The 17221-nt window shown below is 42.9% G+C and overlaps 1 pseudogene; it reads left to right on the forward strand.

The window, feature by feature from the left end:
- Gm18206 (predicted gene, 18206) lies at nucleotides 3515-4494 on the forward strand (annotated as a pseudogene).

A 17221-nucleotide genomic window follows, 5' to 3' on the forward strand; every position in this document is an offset into this window, starting at 1 on the left:
TCTCTTTGTCTGATGAAATAATGCAAGGAAATGCTTACCTGTCCCTTAGTTTCTTCTTAATGCTATGAAGGCTAATGCAGGTGAGCCCAGGTTGCCAGACCTTATAAAATGACAATATAGATGAATTTAACAGCCTACAGAGAGTCAATTACTTTGTCATTTGTGATGGCACTGGAATTGTCTGCATGGAGACTTTAGGATATCTAAGATGAAGGGATAAACATTTATCCCCAAGACAATTCATCACATTTACCTTCTAATGGTCAATGATGATATTTGCCAGTTGGCTAGATACTAATGAGTAGCTGAGCAGAAGATAGAAAAAGTTTTCTAAGTTACCTAGGGGAAAACTTTTGGAAGTTCTGTAGTCTGTTGCAGTCAGAAATTGAAGAATGTACTCCAGGGTGAAGAAATGTATTTGCTTATTGCATTTTCATCGGGTACATTCTACAGCACTGTGGCACTCTTCTAAAATCCTCCTGACAACAAGGAATTTCATAAGAACCATCAACATGTGATCTAGAGTGTGGTGTTTGCTATGGAGTTATTTCACTCCACCTATTCCCTCATGTTGCAGAAGAATGTTTAATATGTCAAATTACCCCCTGGCACCAAGGTTTCCCTCATAAATCCTAGGGTTATGGCAGTGTGCTTTTGTCTGGACGTAGATTGTGGCTTGTTTTTTGATAAACCAAACTATAGAGCCTTGGGTACATGCAAAGCCTACTAGATGCTGCTAGATATCTAGAAAATCTGCAGTGTAAGAAGCAATTCTGGTCACACAGGACAGGCAATGGATAGAACAAGTCATTAAGAGATAAATATAACCATCAATATTTAAAATATAACCATCAATACTTATTGCAACTATAGTTAGAATAGACAAGAAGTAAAAATAGCCCAGGTGCTTATCAACTGATGAACTATCAATGAAATGTGGTGCACTTACAGATCAGAATAGTATTCAGCTCTTAAGAATAATTTACAAAATCAGGAGCTAAATAGTCGGGCAAGAAATAACCAGTGTGTGAGATTTTCCAGAAACAGAAAGACAATTATCTTTCCCAGGGAAGGTATAAGGACATCAACCCACCCCCAAATTTTGACAAAAAATTTACCCTCTCTACAAGAAATGCACAGACAATGTTGGAACAGTGGCTGAGGGAAAGGCCAACCAACAACTGGTCCAACTTGAGATCTATCCCATGGGCAAGCACCAACCCCTGACACTATCAATGATACTCTGTTATGCTTGTAGAAAGCAGTCTTGCATAACTGTATTCTGAAAGACTCCACCCAGCAGGTGATCGAAAGAATCAGGAAACTGGAGTCAAACATTAGATGAGGCTTGGGGAGCTTATGGAGGAGTTGACAAGAGATTGAGGGACCCAGAATGAATAGGAAGTCCACAAGAAGACCAACTGAATCAATTAACCTGGACACTTAGGGGCTCTCAGATGCTGAGCCACCAAAAAGAAAAAGAGTATTTCTTCATGGGATGACCTAGTATCACCGCATATATGTAGCATATATGCAGCTTGGTCTTCACTTGGGTCCTGAACAACTGGAGCAGAGGCTATCTGTAAAGCTGCTGCCTGTCTATGGAATACATTGTTCTAGATGGGCTGCCTTAGTAAGAGGGGAAGGGAGGGACTGAAGAGAGGTAACTGGGAGGCAGGTCAATGATCAGGATGTAAAGTAAGTACATAAATGAAAATAAAATAATTTAAGAAAATAGACATTAGAGAGAGAGAGAGAGAGAGAGAGAGAGAGAGAGAGAGAGAGAGAGAGGGAGAGAGAGAGAGAGGGAGGGAGGGAGAGATTTCTCAACAGAGAAATCTCTAATGACCAAGAAGCACTTAAGGGGTTCAACATCCTCAGTCATCAAGGAAATACAAGTCAAAATAACTCTGAGATTCTATACTCTACTTGTCAGAATGGCTTACATTAAGAAGCTCAAGGAACAGCTTGTGCTGCGAGGTTCAGGAGCAAAGAGAACACTCCTTTCCTGCTAGAGGGTGTGAAAACTTGGGTAACTGTGAATATCATTAGCAAGGTTCCTCAGAAAAATTGAAAGCAATCTACCTAAAAACCCACTTCCACCTGGTTGTATTCACAAAGGACCCTCAGTCCTACCAGAATGATGCTTACTCAGCTATGTTCACTGCACCTTATTCATAAAAGCCAGAATCTTAAACTAAACAGGTGTCCCGAACAGAAGAGTGGATAAATAAAATGTGGTACATTCATACTAAGAACACTATTCACCCATTAAATCCATGGATTTTGCTGGCAAATGAATGGAAATAGAAAGTATCCTGATTGATGTAACCCAAGCCCCAAAAGGTACACATGGTGTGTTTTTTTTTCTCATAAGTACATAGAAGCCATAAAGTAGAGAATGCTACAATCCACAGACTGAAAGAAGCTGAGTAACAAGGAAGACCTAAGGGAAGATGTTTGAATCTCACTGAGGAGTAAAAAAATAAAATAGATATTGGAAGTTAATGGAGAGGGGAAACTGTGTGGGAGAGAGTGTGGGAGGGAAGCATAAGTAGACAAGCTTGGGGAGGAGAGAAGCAGAGAGAATTGGGACTGGTGAGGAGGGGCATCTCTGGATGAAACCAGGACAAAGGAAACAACTAATAACTTATAAGGGTGACCACAGATAAGACTCTTATCAATAGGAAATATGAAACCTGAAACAGACACCTGCAGTAACCAGGACAGGTTGTCATTAGTGGACACAAACTTACCCACAAAAATCTTCTAACCACTCTTTGTTCAGCCTCCAGCTGTCCAGACCAAGACTCCTATACTGTAGTTTTCCATGGTGGTGAGGGGTGGGGACAGTCCACCTTAGTTTGTAATGTTAACTATGTGGTTGGGCTTCAAATGCCCAGATAGAGGGGCTAGCACACCTCCCAAGCTGATATCCCACCCTCCCTGTCCAACTTGTTTCTACTTTTCTATTTCCCACCCTGCTGATATCCCACCCTCTTTGTCCAACTTGTTTCTACTTTTCTATTTCCCACCCTGCAGTCACAATTATCCAAATGTGACACCATTATTTCCTAGCCTGCAGGCCTGGCCCTCCTATCCTGATTGGGTTTCAGGTGCCATTTGTGTTGTGCTTCTCCTCGTACCCCTAACTTTGGCCCTCTATAGCTTTGGTTGGTAGACCTCTATGAGGGCCTGGTAGTCTTAGGCATTGGTCTCTAGGCCCAGAGAAAGGCTAGCAAAGACAACACCCACTCAGAAGGAGAACAAACATTAGGGGAATGGGTTAAGAACACAGAAATACTTGAAATGCCTTGAGTGGTTGGTGTTCCATGGGATAAGGTATACTGTATATGCATTGGTACAACCCAGCAGTCCCCAGGTTGGAGGAACCCTGAAAGGATGAGCTGCCCTGGGCCACTCACTAAGCTGGAATCCATTGGCAGCCTGAGCATGGATGTTCTCTGTGGGTTTGCCACCTCTGACTTGCCTCTTCCTTCCCTCTTGCTTTGCAGTGGACATCATCATGGATGACGACAATGTTCCCAACTGCCCCCCCCCATATTAAGCTGTCCCCAACCCAGTCTGCACCTCCTCCTTGGCCCCTGTCCCAATCATAGCCACCAGCTCACTACATCTGCACTGACTGGGAAAAGGTTAAGCTTCACAGGTTGCAGCACCAATGCATGCACACAGGTAAGTGTCCTAACTCCTGTACCACCTGCAGCAAGACCTTCTCGCAGAGCTCACACCTTGTGCAGCACAGGAGCATCCACACAGGCAAGAAGTCATATGCCTTTTCAGAGTGCTGCAAGCGCTTTAGCTGCAGCTCCAAACTCACACAGCACCAGAAGCCTGATACTTAACCCAACTGAGGTCTCAGCTTCACACAGAGCAACAGCCTAGCCAAGCACCATAACTTCCATGGTGGTCTAAAGCTCTTCATGTGCCTGAGTTGAGGCTATGGCTTCAGCCAGACCAAGATCCTGGCACCCTACCTGCAGTTGCACCCAGAGCTGTCAGGGCCAGGTATGGCAGCTAAGATGCTGGAGGCCAGCGTGCAAAGCACCAGGGCACCTGATGAGGCCACAGCAGCAGAAGGTAAAATTACAATCCCAGTGGGCAATGGCGAGGGCATCATCTTGGTGGGGATGGTGTTGCAGCGCTCTGGCCAGGGTGGGGACATGGGCAACAGGGACACAAATGTGCAGGGTGCTGGCACCTAAGCCATACATGTGCATGGAGTGCAGGAAGGGCTTTGGGCACAGGGCTGGGCTCCTGGCCCACCAGCTTACTCAGCACGGGGACAGGCTAGGGCTAAAGGGTGCTGAGGAACCTGTGCACATCTGCATGGCGTGTAGTGAAGGATTCCTGTACCATGCTGCAGAGACACAAGAAGATTCATGCAGTTGGGTTACCTTCAGTTTGCAGCAACTGCCGACAGAGGACCAAGTGGCTGGTGTGCTGTGTGCAGAGAGTCAGGGTGGGGAGGCCTTTTAGGGATGGAGATGCCCAGGGAGGGGATGGACAGGGCTCCTTGGGTTTGGTGGAGACTACCAGTGAGCAAGACCACAAGGGAGGTCCAGAGAGAACCAGACCGAAAGAAGCAGTGGTCTTGTCTCTCTTTCCTTCCTTCATGCTGTTCTGGGTGTAAGGGGACCCACAGCTAACAGGTTCTCAGAACTGCCCTACTGCCTGGGGGACCTGCCTTTTGTAGGTTCCTAGTCTGAGAGCCAGAGACTGAAAGATCTGCAAGATCAATTGGCACTAGATGCTTAAGGGAAAGTCCACCCCTACTACAGGTGTCAGGCTGCTGTGTCCTAAGGAATGGAGGGAATCCTGGCTTTATGCATTGAGAGGGTCTTTCTTCCATTCTAGAATTTTCTCTTAATCATACAGTTTTGACCCCTCTCATCCAATATTATCTTTTCTATCTCATGGGTCCTTATTGATTTTTCTAGCCCAAGTCTTTTCTTCCTGGATTTGCAGTAGCAGAGATGTGAAGTAGCCTCCTGTTCCTAACATGGTCTTATTAGGAGGATGGGGTCCTTTTTTCCCTGTCCTGGCAGTGGAAGAAGGGATGTTAGACAATAAATAACATTATTCAATTGTCCCAGCACTGACTGTTTCTTGAGTTTGGGATGGAGAAGAGAGAATGATTAAATGGAGCCATCTTTACTTTGGTGCACACAAGTGACAAACACCAGATGAGGGGTGAGCATATTGGGCCCAGGGTGTCCCAAACCAGTTCCAGAAAGAGACATGTTTACCAAGGAGTCCCTTGCTGACCTGGTAAAAGGTCACTGTTGAGAATGTGTCTATTCCTGCTGGAAAAGGGATGGCTTATGGAGGACATAGGAATAGCACACCCCTCCTTGGTCCATGTTCTTATCACTCATCAGGCATATATCAGTATTCTCTGCAGAGCAAGCCTTATCTTGATGATTGCTACTGTTCAGTAAAGCAGATCAAAGGAGGAGGAGGAGAGGAGGAGGAGGAGGAGGAGGAGGAGGAGGAGGAGGAGGAGGAGGAGGAGGGACATGGAGTAGATTGTTTTTAATCCAGTACCCAAATGAGAACAGGATGTTGGCAGTTGCTGTGGCATGCTTTGATCCAGATGCTGCACAGTGACAGTCCAGTATATCCCCCAGAACCTCTGCACCTGCAGGATCAGAAGGGAACTTCAGTGTTAGATACAGTTTCTTGGGCACACAGTTCCCAGCTCAAATAATTTGGGAACATGCCAGATGCAAATTTTTTACTATATAGAACAGTACTTGACATGTTTCTTGATGCCAGTTCTCCCCTCCCCCTTCCTTGTGCCTCTTGGAAGACTTGAAAATGGCATACAACCCCCCTGTCCAAACCTGTTCCCAGCTAGACATGCAGCCATATTCTCCATAAAGCAGGGTGAATAGGGTGGGGTAATGCTGTCCATTGGTGAAGTGGGCAATGGAAGGAGGAGGAGGAAGAGGAGCAGGGACAGCTGAGATATAGACTTCAATGTTTTCTGAACTTGTTTGGTCATGAAACCTTGATTCATTTTTTTTTTCCATTTTTTATTAGGTATTTAGCTCATTTACATTTCCAATGCTATACCAAAAGTCCCCCATACCCACACACCCCCACTCCCCTACCCGCCCACTCCCCCTTTTAGGACTTGGCGTTCCCCTGTACTGGGGCATATAAAGTTTGCGTGTCCAATGGGCCTCTCTTTCCAGTGATGGCCGACTAGGCCATCTTTTGATACATATGCAGCTAGAGTCAAGAGCTCCGGGGTACTGGTTAGTTCATAATTTTGATCCACCTATAGGGTTGCAGATCCCTTTAGCTCCTTGGGTACTTTCTCTAGCTCCTCCATTGGGAGCCCTGTGATCCATCCATTAGCTGACTGTGAGCATCCACTTCTGTGTTTGCTAGGCCCCGGCATAGTCTCACAAGAGACAGCTACATCTGGGTCCTTTCGATAAAATCTTGTTAGTGTATGCAATGGTGTCAGCGTTTGGATGCTGATTATGGGGTGGATCCCTGGATATAGCAGTCTCTACATGGTCCATCCTTTCATCTCAGCTCCAAACTTTGTCTCTGTAACTCCATCCAAGGGTGTTTTGTTCCCACTTCTAAGGAGGGGCATAGTGTCCACACTTCAGTCTTCATTTTTCTTGAGTTTCATGTGTTTAGGAAATTGTATTTTATATCTTGGGTATCCTAGATTTTGGGCTAATATCCACTTATCAGTGAGTACATATTGTGTGAGTTCCTTTGTGAATGTGTTACCTCACTCAGGATGATGCCCTCCAGGTCCATCCATTTGGCTAGGAATTTCATAAATTCATTCTTTTTAATAGCTGAGTAGTACTCCATTGTGTAGATGTACCACATTTTCTGTATCCATTCCTCTGTTGAGGGGCATCTGGGTTCTTTCCAGCTTCTGGCTATTATAAATAAGGCTGCTATGAACATAGTGGAGCATGTGTCCTTCTTACCAGTTGGGGCATCTTCTGGATATATGCCCAGGAGAGGTATTGCTGGATCCTCCGGTAGTACTATGTCCAATTTTCTGAGGAACCTCCAGACGGATTTCCAGAGTGGATGTACAAGCCTGCAATCCCACCAACAATGGAGGAGTGTTCCTCTTTCTCCACATCCTCGCCAGCATCTGCTGTCACCTGAATTTTTGATCTTAGCCATTCTGACTGGTGTGAGGTGGAATCTCAGGGTTGTTTTGATTTGCATTTCCCTGATGATTAAGGATGTTGAACATTTTTTCAGGTGCTTCTCTGCCATTCGGTATTCCTCAGGTGAGAATTCTTTGTTCAGTTCTGAGCCCCATTTTTTAATGGGGTTATTTGATTTTCTGAAGTCCACCTTCTTGAGTTCTTTATACATGTTGGATATTAGTCCCCTATCTGATTTAGGATAGGTAAAGATCCTTTCCCAATTTGTTGGTGGTCTTTTTGTCTTATTGACAGTGTCTTTTGCCTTGCAGAAACTTTGGAGTTTCATTAGGTCCCATTTGTCAATTCTCGATCTTACAGCACAAGCCATTGCTGTTCTGTTCAGGAATTTTTCCTCTGTGCCCATATCTTCAAGGCTTTTCCCCACTTTCTCCTCTATAAGTTTCAGTGTCTCTGGTTTTATGTGAAGTTCCTTGATCCATTTAGATTTGACCTTACTACAAGGAGATAAGTATGGATCGGTTCGCATTCTTCTACATGATAACAACCAGTTGTGCCAGCACCAATTGTTGAAAATGCTGTCTTTCTTCCAATGGATGGTTTTAGCTCCCTTATTGAAGATCAAGTGACCATAGGTGTGTGGGTTCATTTCTGGGTCTTCAATTCTATTCCATTGGCCTACTTGTCTGACTCTATACCACTACCATGCAGTTTTTACCACAATTGCTCTGTAGTAAAGCTTTAGGTCAGGCATGGTGATTCCACCAGAGGTTCTTTTATCCTTGAGAAGACTTTTTGCTATCCTAGGCTTTTTGTTATTCCAGATGAATTTGCAAATTGCTCCTTCTAATTCGTTGAAGAATTGAGTTGGGATTTTGATGGGGATTGCATTGAATCTGTAGATTGCTTTTGGCAAGATAGCCATTTTTACAATGTTGATCCTGCCAATCCATGAGCATGGGAGATCTTTCCATCTTCTGAGATCTTCTTTAATTTCTTTCTTCAGAGACTTGAAGTTTTTATCATACAGATCTTTCACTTCCTTACTTAGAGTCACGCCAAGATATTTTATATTATTTGTGACTATTGAGAAGGGTGTTGTTTCCCTAATTTCTTTCTCAGCCTGTTTATTCTTTGTGTAGAGAAAGGCCATTGACTTGTTTGAGTTAATTTTATATCCAGCTACATCACCGAAGCTGTTTATCAGGTTTAGGAGTTCTCTGGTGGAATTTTAGGGTCACTTATATATACTATCATATCATCTGCAAAAAGTGATATTTTGACTTCCTCCTTTCCAATTTGAATCCCCTTGATCTCCTTTTGTTGTCGAATTGCTCTGGCTAATACTTCAAGTACTATGTTGAAAAGGTAGGGAGAAAGTGGGCAGCCTTGTCTAGTCCCTGATTTTAGTGGGATTGCTTCTTCCTTCTCTCCATTTACTTTGATGTTGGCTACTGGTTTGCTGTAGATTGCTTTTATCATGTTTAGGTATGGGCCTTGAATTCCTGATCTTTCCAGAACTTTTATCATGAATGGGTGTTGGATCTTGTCAAATGCTTTTTCTGCATCTAACAAGATGATCATATGGTTTTTGTCTTTGAGTTTCTTTATTTAATGGATTACATTGATGAATTTCCATATATTAAACCATCCCCTGCATCCCTGGAATAAAACCTACTTGATCAGGAAGGATGATTACTTTAATGTGTTCTTGGATTCGGTTAGCGAGAATTTTATTGAGGATTTTTACATCAATATTCATAAGAGAAATTGGTCTGAACTTCTCTATCTTTGTTGGATCTTTCTGTGGTTTAGGTATCAGAGTAATAGTGGCTTCATAAAATGAGTTGGGTAGAGTACCTTCTACTTCTATCTTGTGAAAAAGTTTGTGCAGAACTGGAATTAGATCTTCTTTGAAGGTCTGATAGAACTCTGCACTAAACCCATCTGGTCCTGGGCTTTTTGGCTGGGAGACTATTTATAACTGCTTCTATTTCTTTAGGGGATATGGGACTGTTTAGAAGGTCAACTTGATCCTGATTCAACTTTGGTACCTGGTATCTGTCCAGAAATTTGTCCAGTTTGTCCATGTTTTCCAGTTTTGTTGAGTACAGCCTTTTGTAAAAGGATCTGATGGTGTTTTGGATTTCTTCAGGATCTGTTGTTATGTCTCCCTTTTCAGTTCTGATTTTGTTAATTAGAATTTTGTCTCTGTACCCTCTAGTGAGTCTAGCTAAGGGTTTATCTATCTTGTTGATTTTCTCATAGAACCAACTCCTCGTTTGGTTAATTCTTTGAATAGTTCTTCTTGTTTCCACTTGGTTGATTTCACCCCTGAGTTTGATTATTTCCTGCCGTCTACTCCTCTTGGGTGAATTTGCTTCCTTTTTTTCTAGAGCTTTTAGATGTGTTGTCAAGCTGCTAGTATGTGCTCTCTCCCGTTTCTTCTTGGAGGCACTCAGAGCTATGAGTTTCTCTCTTAGAAATACTTTCATTGTGTCCCAAAGGTTTGGGTACGTTGTGGCTTCATTTTCATTAAACTCTAAAAAGTCTTTAATTTCTTTCTTTATTCCTTCCTTGACCAAGGTATCATTGCGAAGAGTGTTGTTCATTTTTGACGTGAGTGTTGGCTTTCTGTTATTTTGTTGTTGTTGTTGTTGTTATTTTCAGATCAGCCTTAGTGCATGGTGATCTGATAGGATACATGGGACATTTTCAATATTTTTGAATCTGTTGAGGCCTGTTTTGTGACCTATTATGTGGTCAATTTTGGAGAAGGTACCATGAGGTGCTGAGAAGAAGGTATATCCTTTCGTTTTAGGATAAAATGTTCTGTAGATATCTGTCAGATCCATTTGTTTCATCACTTCTGTTAGTTTCAGTGTGTCCCTGTTTAGTTTCTGTTTCCATGATCTGTCCATTGGTGAAAGTGGTGTGTTGAAGTCTCCCACTATTATTGTGTGAGGTGCAATGTGTGCTTTGAGCTTTACTAAAGTTTCTTTAATGAATGTGGCTGCCCTTGTATTTGGAGGATAGATATTCAGAATTGAGAGTTCCTCTTGGAGGATTTTACCTTTGATGAGAACGAAGTGCCCCTCCTTGTCTTTTTTGATGACTTTGGGTTGGAAGTCAATCTTATCAGATATTAGGATGGCTACTCCAGCTTGTTTCTTCATGCCATTTGCTTGGAAAATTGTTTTCCAGCCTTTTATTCTGAGGTAGTGTCTATCTTTTTCTCTGAGATGTGTCTCCTGTAAGCAGCAAAATGTTGGGTTTTGTTTGTGTAGCCAGTTTGTTAGTCTATGTGTTTTTATTGGGAAGTTGACACCATTGATGTTAAGAGATATTAAGGAAAAGTAATTGTTGCTTCCTGTTATTTTTGTTGTTAAAGTTGGCATTCTGTTCTTGTGGCTGTCATCTTTTAGGTTTGTTGAGGAATTACCTTCTTGTTTTTTCTAGGGTGTGGTTCCCATTCTTGTATTGGTTTTTTTCTGTTATTATCCTTTGAAGGGCTGGATTCGTGGAGAGATAATGTGTGTATTTGGTTTTGTCGTGGAATACTTTGGTTTCTCCATCTATGGTAATTGAGAGTTTGGCTGGGTATAGTAGCCTGGGCTGGAATTTGTGTTCTCTTAGTGTCTGTATAACATCTGTCCAGGCTCTTCTGGCTTTCATAGTCTCTGGTGAAAAATCTGGTGTAATTCTGATAGGCTTGCCTTTGTATGTTACTTGACCTTTTTCCCTTACTGCTTTTAGAATTCTATCTTTATTTAGTGCATTTGTTGTTCTGAATATTATGTGTCGGGAGGAATTTCTTTTCTGGTCCAGTCTATTTGGAGTTCTGTAGGCTTCTTGTATGTTCATAGGTATCTCTTTCTTTATATTTGGGAAGTTTTCTTCAATAATTTTGTTGAAGATGTTTGCTGGTCCTTTGAGTTGAAAATCTTCATTCTCATCCACTCCTATTATCCGTAGGTTTGGTCTTCTCATTGTGTCCTGGATTTCCTGGATATTTTGAGTTAGGATCTTTTTGTATTTTCCATTTTCTTTGATTGTTGTGCCGATGTTCTCTATGGAATCTTCTGCACCTGAGATTCTCTCTTCCATCTCTTGTATTCTGTTGCTGACGCTCAAATCTATGGTTCCAGATTTCTTTCCTAGGTTTTCTATCTCCAGTGTTGCCTCACTTTGAGTTTTCTTTATTGTGTCTACTTCCCTTTTTAGGTCTAGTATGGTTTTGTTCATTTCCATCACCTGTTTGTATGTTTTTTCCTCTTCTTCTGTAAGGACTTCTACCTGTTTGATTGTGTTTTCCTGTTTGTCTTTAAGGACTTGTAACTCTTTAGCAGTGTTCTCCTGTATTCCTTTAAGTGATTTATTAAAGTCCTTCTTGATGTCCTCTACCATCATCATGAGATATGCTTTTAAATCTAGGTCTAGGTTTTCGGGTGTGTTGGGGTGCCCTGGACTGGGTGAAGTGGGAGTGCTGGGTTCTGAAGATGGTGAGTGGTCTTGGTTCCTGTTAGTAGGATTCCTATGTTTATCTTTCGCCATCTGGTAATCTCTGGAGTTAGTAGTTATAGTTGACTCTGTTTAGAGATTGTTCTTCTGGTGATTCTGTTACCGTCTCTCAGCAGACCTGGGAGACAGATTCTCTCCTCTGAGTTTCAGTGCTCAGAGCACTCTCTGCTGGCAAGCTCTCTTACAGGGAAGGTGCGCAGATATCTTGTTTTTGGACCTCCTCCTGGTCGAAGAAGAAGGCCCAAAACAGGGCCTTTCTCAGAAGCTGTGTTGCTTTGGCAGTTCCCAGAAGCTATCAGCTTCTGTGGTGCAGACTCTGACCTGTGCAGACTAAATTCCTAAGTTCCAGGGAGTCCTGGAACCAAGATGGCGACCGCTGCTGCTGAGGCTGAGGCCGCCTCCCGAGCCAGGCGGACACCTGTCCTCTGGTCCGGACGGTGGCCGGCTGTCTGCGGCCCACCAAGGGTGCTGCCTCAGCGGCTCTGTGCTTCCGCCTGTCCCAGAAGCTGTCTGGTTCTCTGGCGCCCCTTGATTCATTCATTGATCATCTTGGTGGTGGTATGGTAAATTCTGCCACTATATGATGCCTTTGCCCTGCCTGTCAGCACCATGGACATAGAGCTCTGGCTTAGGTCTAACCCACTCAATCCTCAGGCATCCTAGCCTCTTACCCACCTATGCCCTACTAGGAGGAACTGTCCCATTTTTCAGCTAAGGAAACAGGTCAGAGGAGGCCAAGTATAGCACCCAGGTTCTCTCAATAGAGGAATAGCAGATATTATCTATTAGATCCCCAGTCCATATACCATGCTGCATTGAAAACGAACCAGAGTTGACTTAAAAAAAGAAACATTATGTGCATACATTTTCACGTGGTAGTCAGAGGACAATCTGCAGAAATTTTCTATTTCTGGGATAGAAAATTCCAGTTGTGGATTCTGGGATCAACCTCTAATCATGAGTCTTGGAGGCAGGTGCCTTTCCCTGATAACCCATCTCATCAACTCATGTAGACTGTTTTCTTTTTTTTTTTTTCCTTTATTTTTTATTAGGTATTTTCTTCATTTAAAATTCCAATGCTATCCCAAAGGTCCCCCCATGCCCTTCCCCCTCACTCTCCTCCCCTCACCCACTCACACTTCTTGGCCCTGGCATTTCCTTTACTGAGACATATAAAGTTTGCAAGACCAATGGGCCTCTCTTTCCACTGATGGCTGACTAAGCCATCTTATGATAAATATGCAGCTGGAGACACGAGCTCCAGGGGTTACTGGTTAGTTTATATTTTTGTTTCACCTATTGGGTTGCAGATCCCTTTACCTCCTTGGTTACTTTCTCTAGCTCCTCCATTGGGGGCCCTGTGTTCCATCCAATAGCTGACTGTGAGCATCCACTTCTGTGTTTGCTAGGCCCAAGAATAGCCTCACAAGAGAGAACTATATCAGGGTCCTTCCAGCAAAACTTGTTGGTGTATGCAATGGTGTCAGTGTTTGGAGGCTGATTATGGGGTGGATCCCTGGATATGGCAGTCTCTACATGGTCCATCCTTTCGTCTCAGCTCCAAACTCTGTCTCTGTAACTCCTTACATGGGTGTTTTGTTCCCAATCCTAAGAAGGGGCAAAGTGTACATGCTGTGGTCTTCGTTCTTCTTGAGTTTCATGTGTTTTACAAATTGTATCTTATATCTTGGGTATTCTAAGTTTATGGGCTAATATCCACTTATCAGTGAGTACAGATCATGTCAGTTCTTTTGTGATTGTGTTGCCTCACAAAGGATGATGCCCTCCAGGTAAATCCATTTGTCCAGGAATTACATGAATTCATTCGTTTAAATAGCGGAGTAGTACTCCATTGTGTAAATGCACCACATTTTCTGTATCCATTCCTCTGTTGAGGGACATCCGGGTTCTATCCAGCTTCTGGCTATTATAAATAAGGCTGCTATGAACATAGTGGAGCATGTGTCCTTCATACAGGTTGGGACATCTTCTGGATATATGCACAGGAGAGGTATTGCTGGATCCTCCAGTAGTACTATGTCCATTTTTCTAAGGAAACGCCAGACTGATTTCCAGAGTGGTTGTACAAGCTTGCAATCCCACCAACAGTGGGCCGATGGGCTGCAGCCAATCAGGGAGTGACTTGTCCTAGGCGGAGGATAATTCTCCTTAAAAGGGACGGGGTTTTGCCATTCTTTTTCTCTCTCTTGCTCTTGCTTTCTTGCTCTTGTTCTTTTTCTTGCTCTTGCTCTCTTGCTCTCTGGCTCCTGAAGATGTAAGCAATAAAGCTTTTGCCGCAGAAGATTCCGGTTTGTTGCGTCTTTCCTGGCCGGTTGTGAACGCGAGTAAGAGTTGGTGCTGAAACCCGGGACGAGAAGACCTGGGAGAAGGTCCATTTCATCCAGGTTTTTCAGTTTTGTTGAGTATAGCCTTTTGTAGAAGGATCTGATGGTGTTTTGGATTTCTCCAGGATCTGTTGTTATGTCTTCCTTTTCATTTCTGATTTTGTCAATTAGGATGTTGTCCCTGTGCCCTCTAATGAATTTAGCTAAGGGTTTATCTATCATGTTGATTTTCTCAAAGAACCAACTCCTCGTTTGGTTAATTCTTTGAATAGTTCTTCTTGTTTCCACTTGGTTGATTTCACCCCTGAGTTTGATTATTTCCTGCTGTCTACTCCTCTTGGGTGAATTTGTTTCCTTCTTTTCTAGAGCTTTTAGATGTGTTGTCAAGCTGCTAGTGTGTGTTCTTTCTAGTTTCTTTTTGGAGGCACTCAGAGCTATGAGTTTTCCTCTTAGACATGCTTTCATTGTGTCCCATAGGTTTGGGTATGTTCTATCTTCATTTTCATTAATCTCTAAAAAGTCTTTAATTTCTTTCTTTATTCCTTCCTTGACCAAGGTGTCATTGAGAAGAGTGTTGTTCAGTTTCCACGTGAATGTTGGCTTTCCAATATTTATGTTGTTATTGAAGATCAGCCTTAGTCCATGGTGGTCTGATAGGATGCATGGGACGATTTCAATATTTTTCTATCTGTTAAGGCCTGTTTTGTGACCAATTATACGGTCAATTTTGGAGAAGGTCCCATGAGGTGCTGAGAAGAAGGTATATCCTTTTGTTTTAGAAAAAAATGTTCTGTAGATATCTGTTAAGTCCATTTGTTTCATAACTTCTCTTAGGTTCACTGTGTCCCTGTTTAGTTTCTGATTCCACAATCTGTCCATTGATGAAAGTGGTGTGTTGAAGTCTCCCACTATTATTGTGTGAGGTGCAATGTGTGTTTTGAGCTTTACTAATGTATCTTTAATGAATGTGGCTGCCCTTGCATTTGGAGCATAGATATTCAGAATTGAGAGTTCCTCTTGGAGGATTTTACCTTTGATGAATATGAAGTGTCCCTCCTTGTATTCTTTGATGACTTTGGGTTGGAAGTCGATTTTATTCGATATTAGAATGGCTACTCCAGCTTGTTTCTTCATACCATTTGCTTGGAAAATTGTTTTCCAGCCTTTCACTCTGAGGTAGTGTCTGTCTTTTTCCCTGAGATGGGTTTCCTGTAAGCAGCAGAATGCTGGGTCCTGTTTGTGTAGCCAGTCTGTTAGTCTATGTCTTTTTATTGGGGAATTGAGTCCATTGATATTAAGAGATATTAAGGAAAAGTAAATGTTGCTTCCTTTTATTTTGGTCGTTAGAGTTGGCATTCTGTTCTTGTGGCTGTCTTCTTTTTGGATTGTTGAGGGATTACTTTCTTGCTTTTTCTAGGGCGTGATTTCCGTCCTTGTGTTGTTTTTTTTTTTTTTCTGTTATTATCCTTTGAAGGGCTGGATTCGTGGAAAGATAATGTGTAAATTTGGTTTTGTCGTGGAATACTTTGGTTACTCCATCTATGATAATTGAGAGTTTGGCCGGGTATAGTAGCCTGGGCTGGCATTTGTGTTCTCTTAGTGTCTGTATAACATCTGTCCAGGCTCTTCTGTCTTTCATCGTCTCTGGTGAAAAGTCTGGTGTAATTCTGATAGGCTTGCCTTTATATGTTACTTGACCTTTCTCCCTTACAGCTTTTAATATTCTATCTTCATTTAGTGCATTTGTTTTTCTGATTATTATTTGTCGGGAGGAATTTCTTTTCTGGTCCAGTCTATTCGGAGCTCTGTAGGTTTCCTGTATGTTCATGGGCATTTCTTTCTTTAGGTTTGGGAAGTTTTCTTCTATAATTTTGTTGAATATATTTGCTGGCCCTTTAGTTGAAAATCTTCATTCTCATCAACTCCTATTATCCGTAGGTTTAGTCTTCTCATTGTGTCCTGTATTTCCTGGATGTTTTGAGTTAGGATCCTTCTGTATTTTGTATTTTCTTTGATTGTTGTGCCAAAGTTCTCTATGGAATCTTCTACACCTGAGATTCTCTCTTCTCTCTCTTGTATTCTGTTGCTGATGCTCGCATCTATGGTTCCAGCTTTCTTTCCTAGGTTTTCTATCTCCAGTGTTATCTCACTTTGGGTTTTCTTTATTGTGCCTACTTCTCTTTTTATGTCTAGTATGGTTTTGTTCATTTCCATCACCTGTTTGGTTGTGTTTTCCTGTTTTTCTTTAAGGACTTGTAACTCTTTAGCAGTGTTCTCCTATATTTCTTTAAGTGAGTTATTAAAGTCCTTCTTGATGTCCTCTACCATCATCATGAGATATGCTTTTAAATCCGGGTCTAGCTTTTCGGTTGTGTTGGGGTGCCCAGGACTAGGTGGGGTGGGAGTGCTGTGTTCTGATGATGGTGAGTGGTCTTGATTTCTGTTAGTAGGATTTTTACGTTTGCCTTTCTCCATCTGGTATTCTCTGGAGCTGTGCAGGATAAACTTGGTGGGGTCCCGGAACCAAGATGTCTGTGCAGGGTACACTCAGCAGGGTCCCGGAACTAAGATGTCTGCTGCCAATGCTCAGGCAAAGTGCTCGCGCAGGGCAGATCCCAATCCTCAGAATTTTTAAGATCACGTGGCTGGTGTTGTGGGTATCTGGCGGTAGTCAGCCGACTCTGCACTGTGGGAAGCCACCCTCACATTCGCCGTTGCAAGATGGCGCTGACATCCTGCGTTCGAAGTGGTAAACAAATAATCTGCGCATGTGCCAAGGGTAGTTCTCCACCCCATGTGCTCTGCCTTCCCCGTGAGGACAACTCGGCCGATGGGCTGCAGCCAATCAGGGAGTGACACGTCCTAGGCGGAGGATAACTCTCCTTAAAAGGGACGGGGTTTCACCATTCTCTCTCTTGCTCTCTTGCTCTCTTGCTCTCTGGCTCCTGAAGATGTAAGCAATAAAGCTTTGCCGCAGAAGATTCCGGTTTGTTGCATCTTTCCTGGCCGGTCGCGAATGCCTGTAAGACTGCACCCTAGCTACCCCGGTGCTGCTCGGACCAGAAGGGGCCTGTGCCCCTACTCCGACCGGGTTTTCTGCTTCCCTGACTAATGCAGTCTCAAGTCCTGCACGATTGGATTGGAGCAGATGCTGTGTTCCACTCACCAGAAGTCTTA

The sequence above is a fragment of the Mus musculus genome, chromosome 7 (genome assembly GCF_000001635.26).
Source record: "Mus musculus strain C57BL/6J chromosome 7, GRCm38.p6 C57BL/6J".
Taxonomy (NCBI): domain Eukaryota; kingdom Metazoa; phylum Chordata; class Mammalia; order Rodentia; family Muridae; genus Mus; species Mus musculus.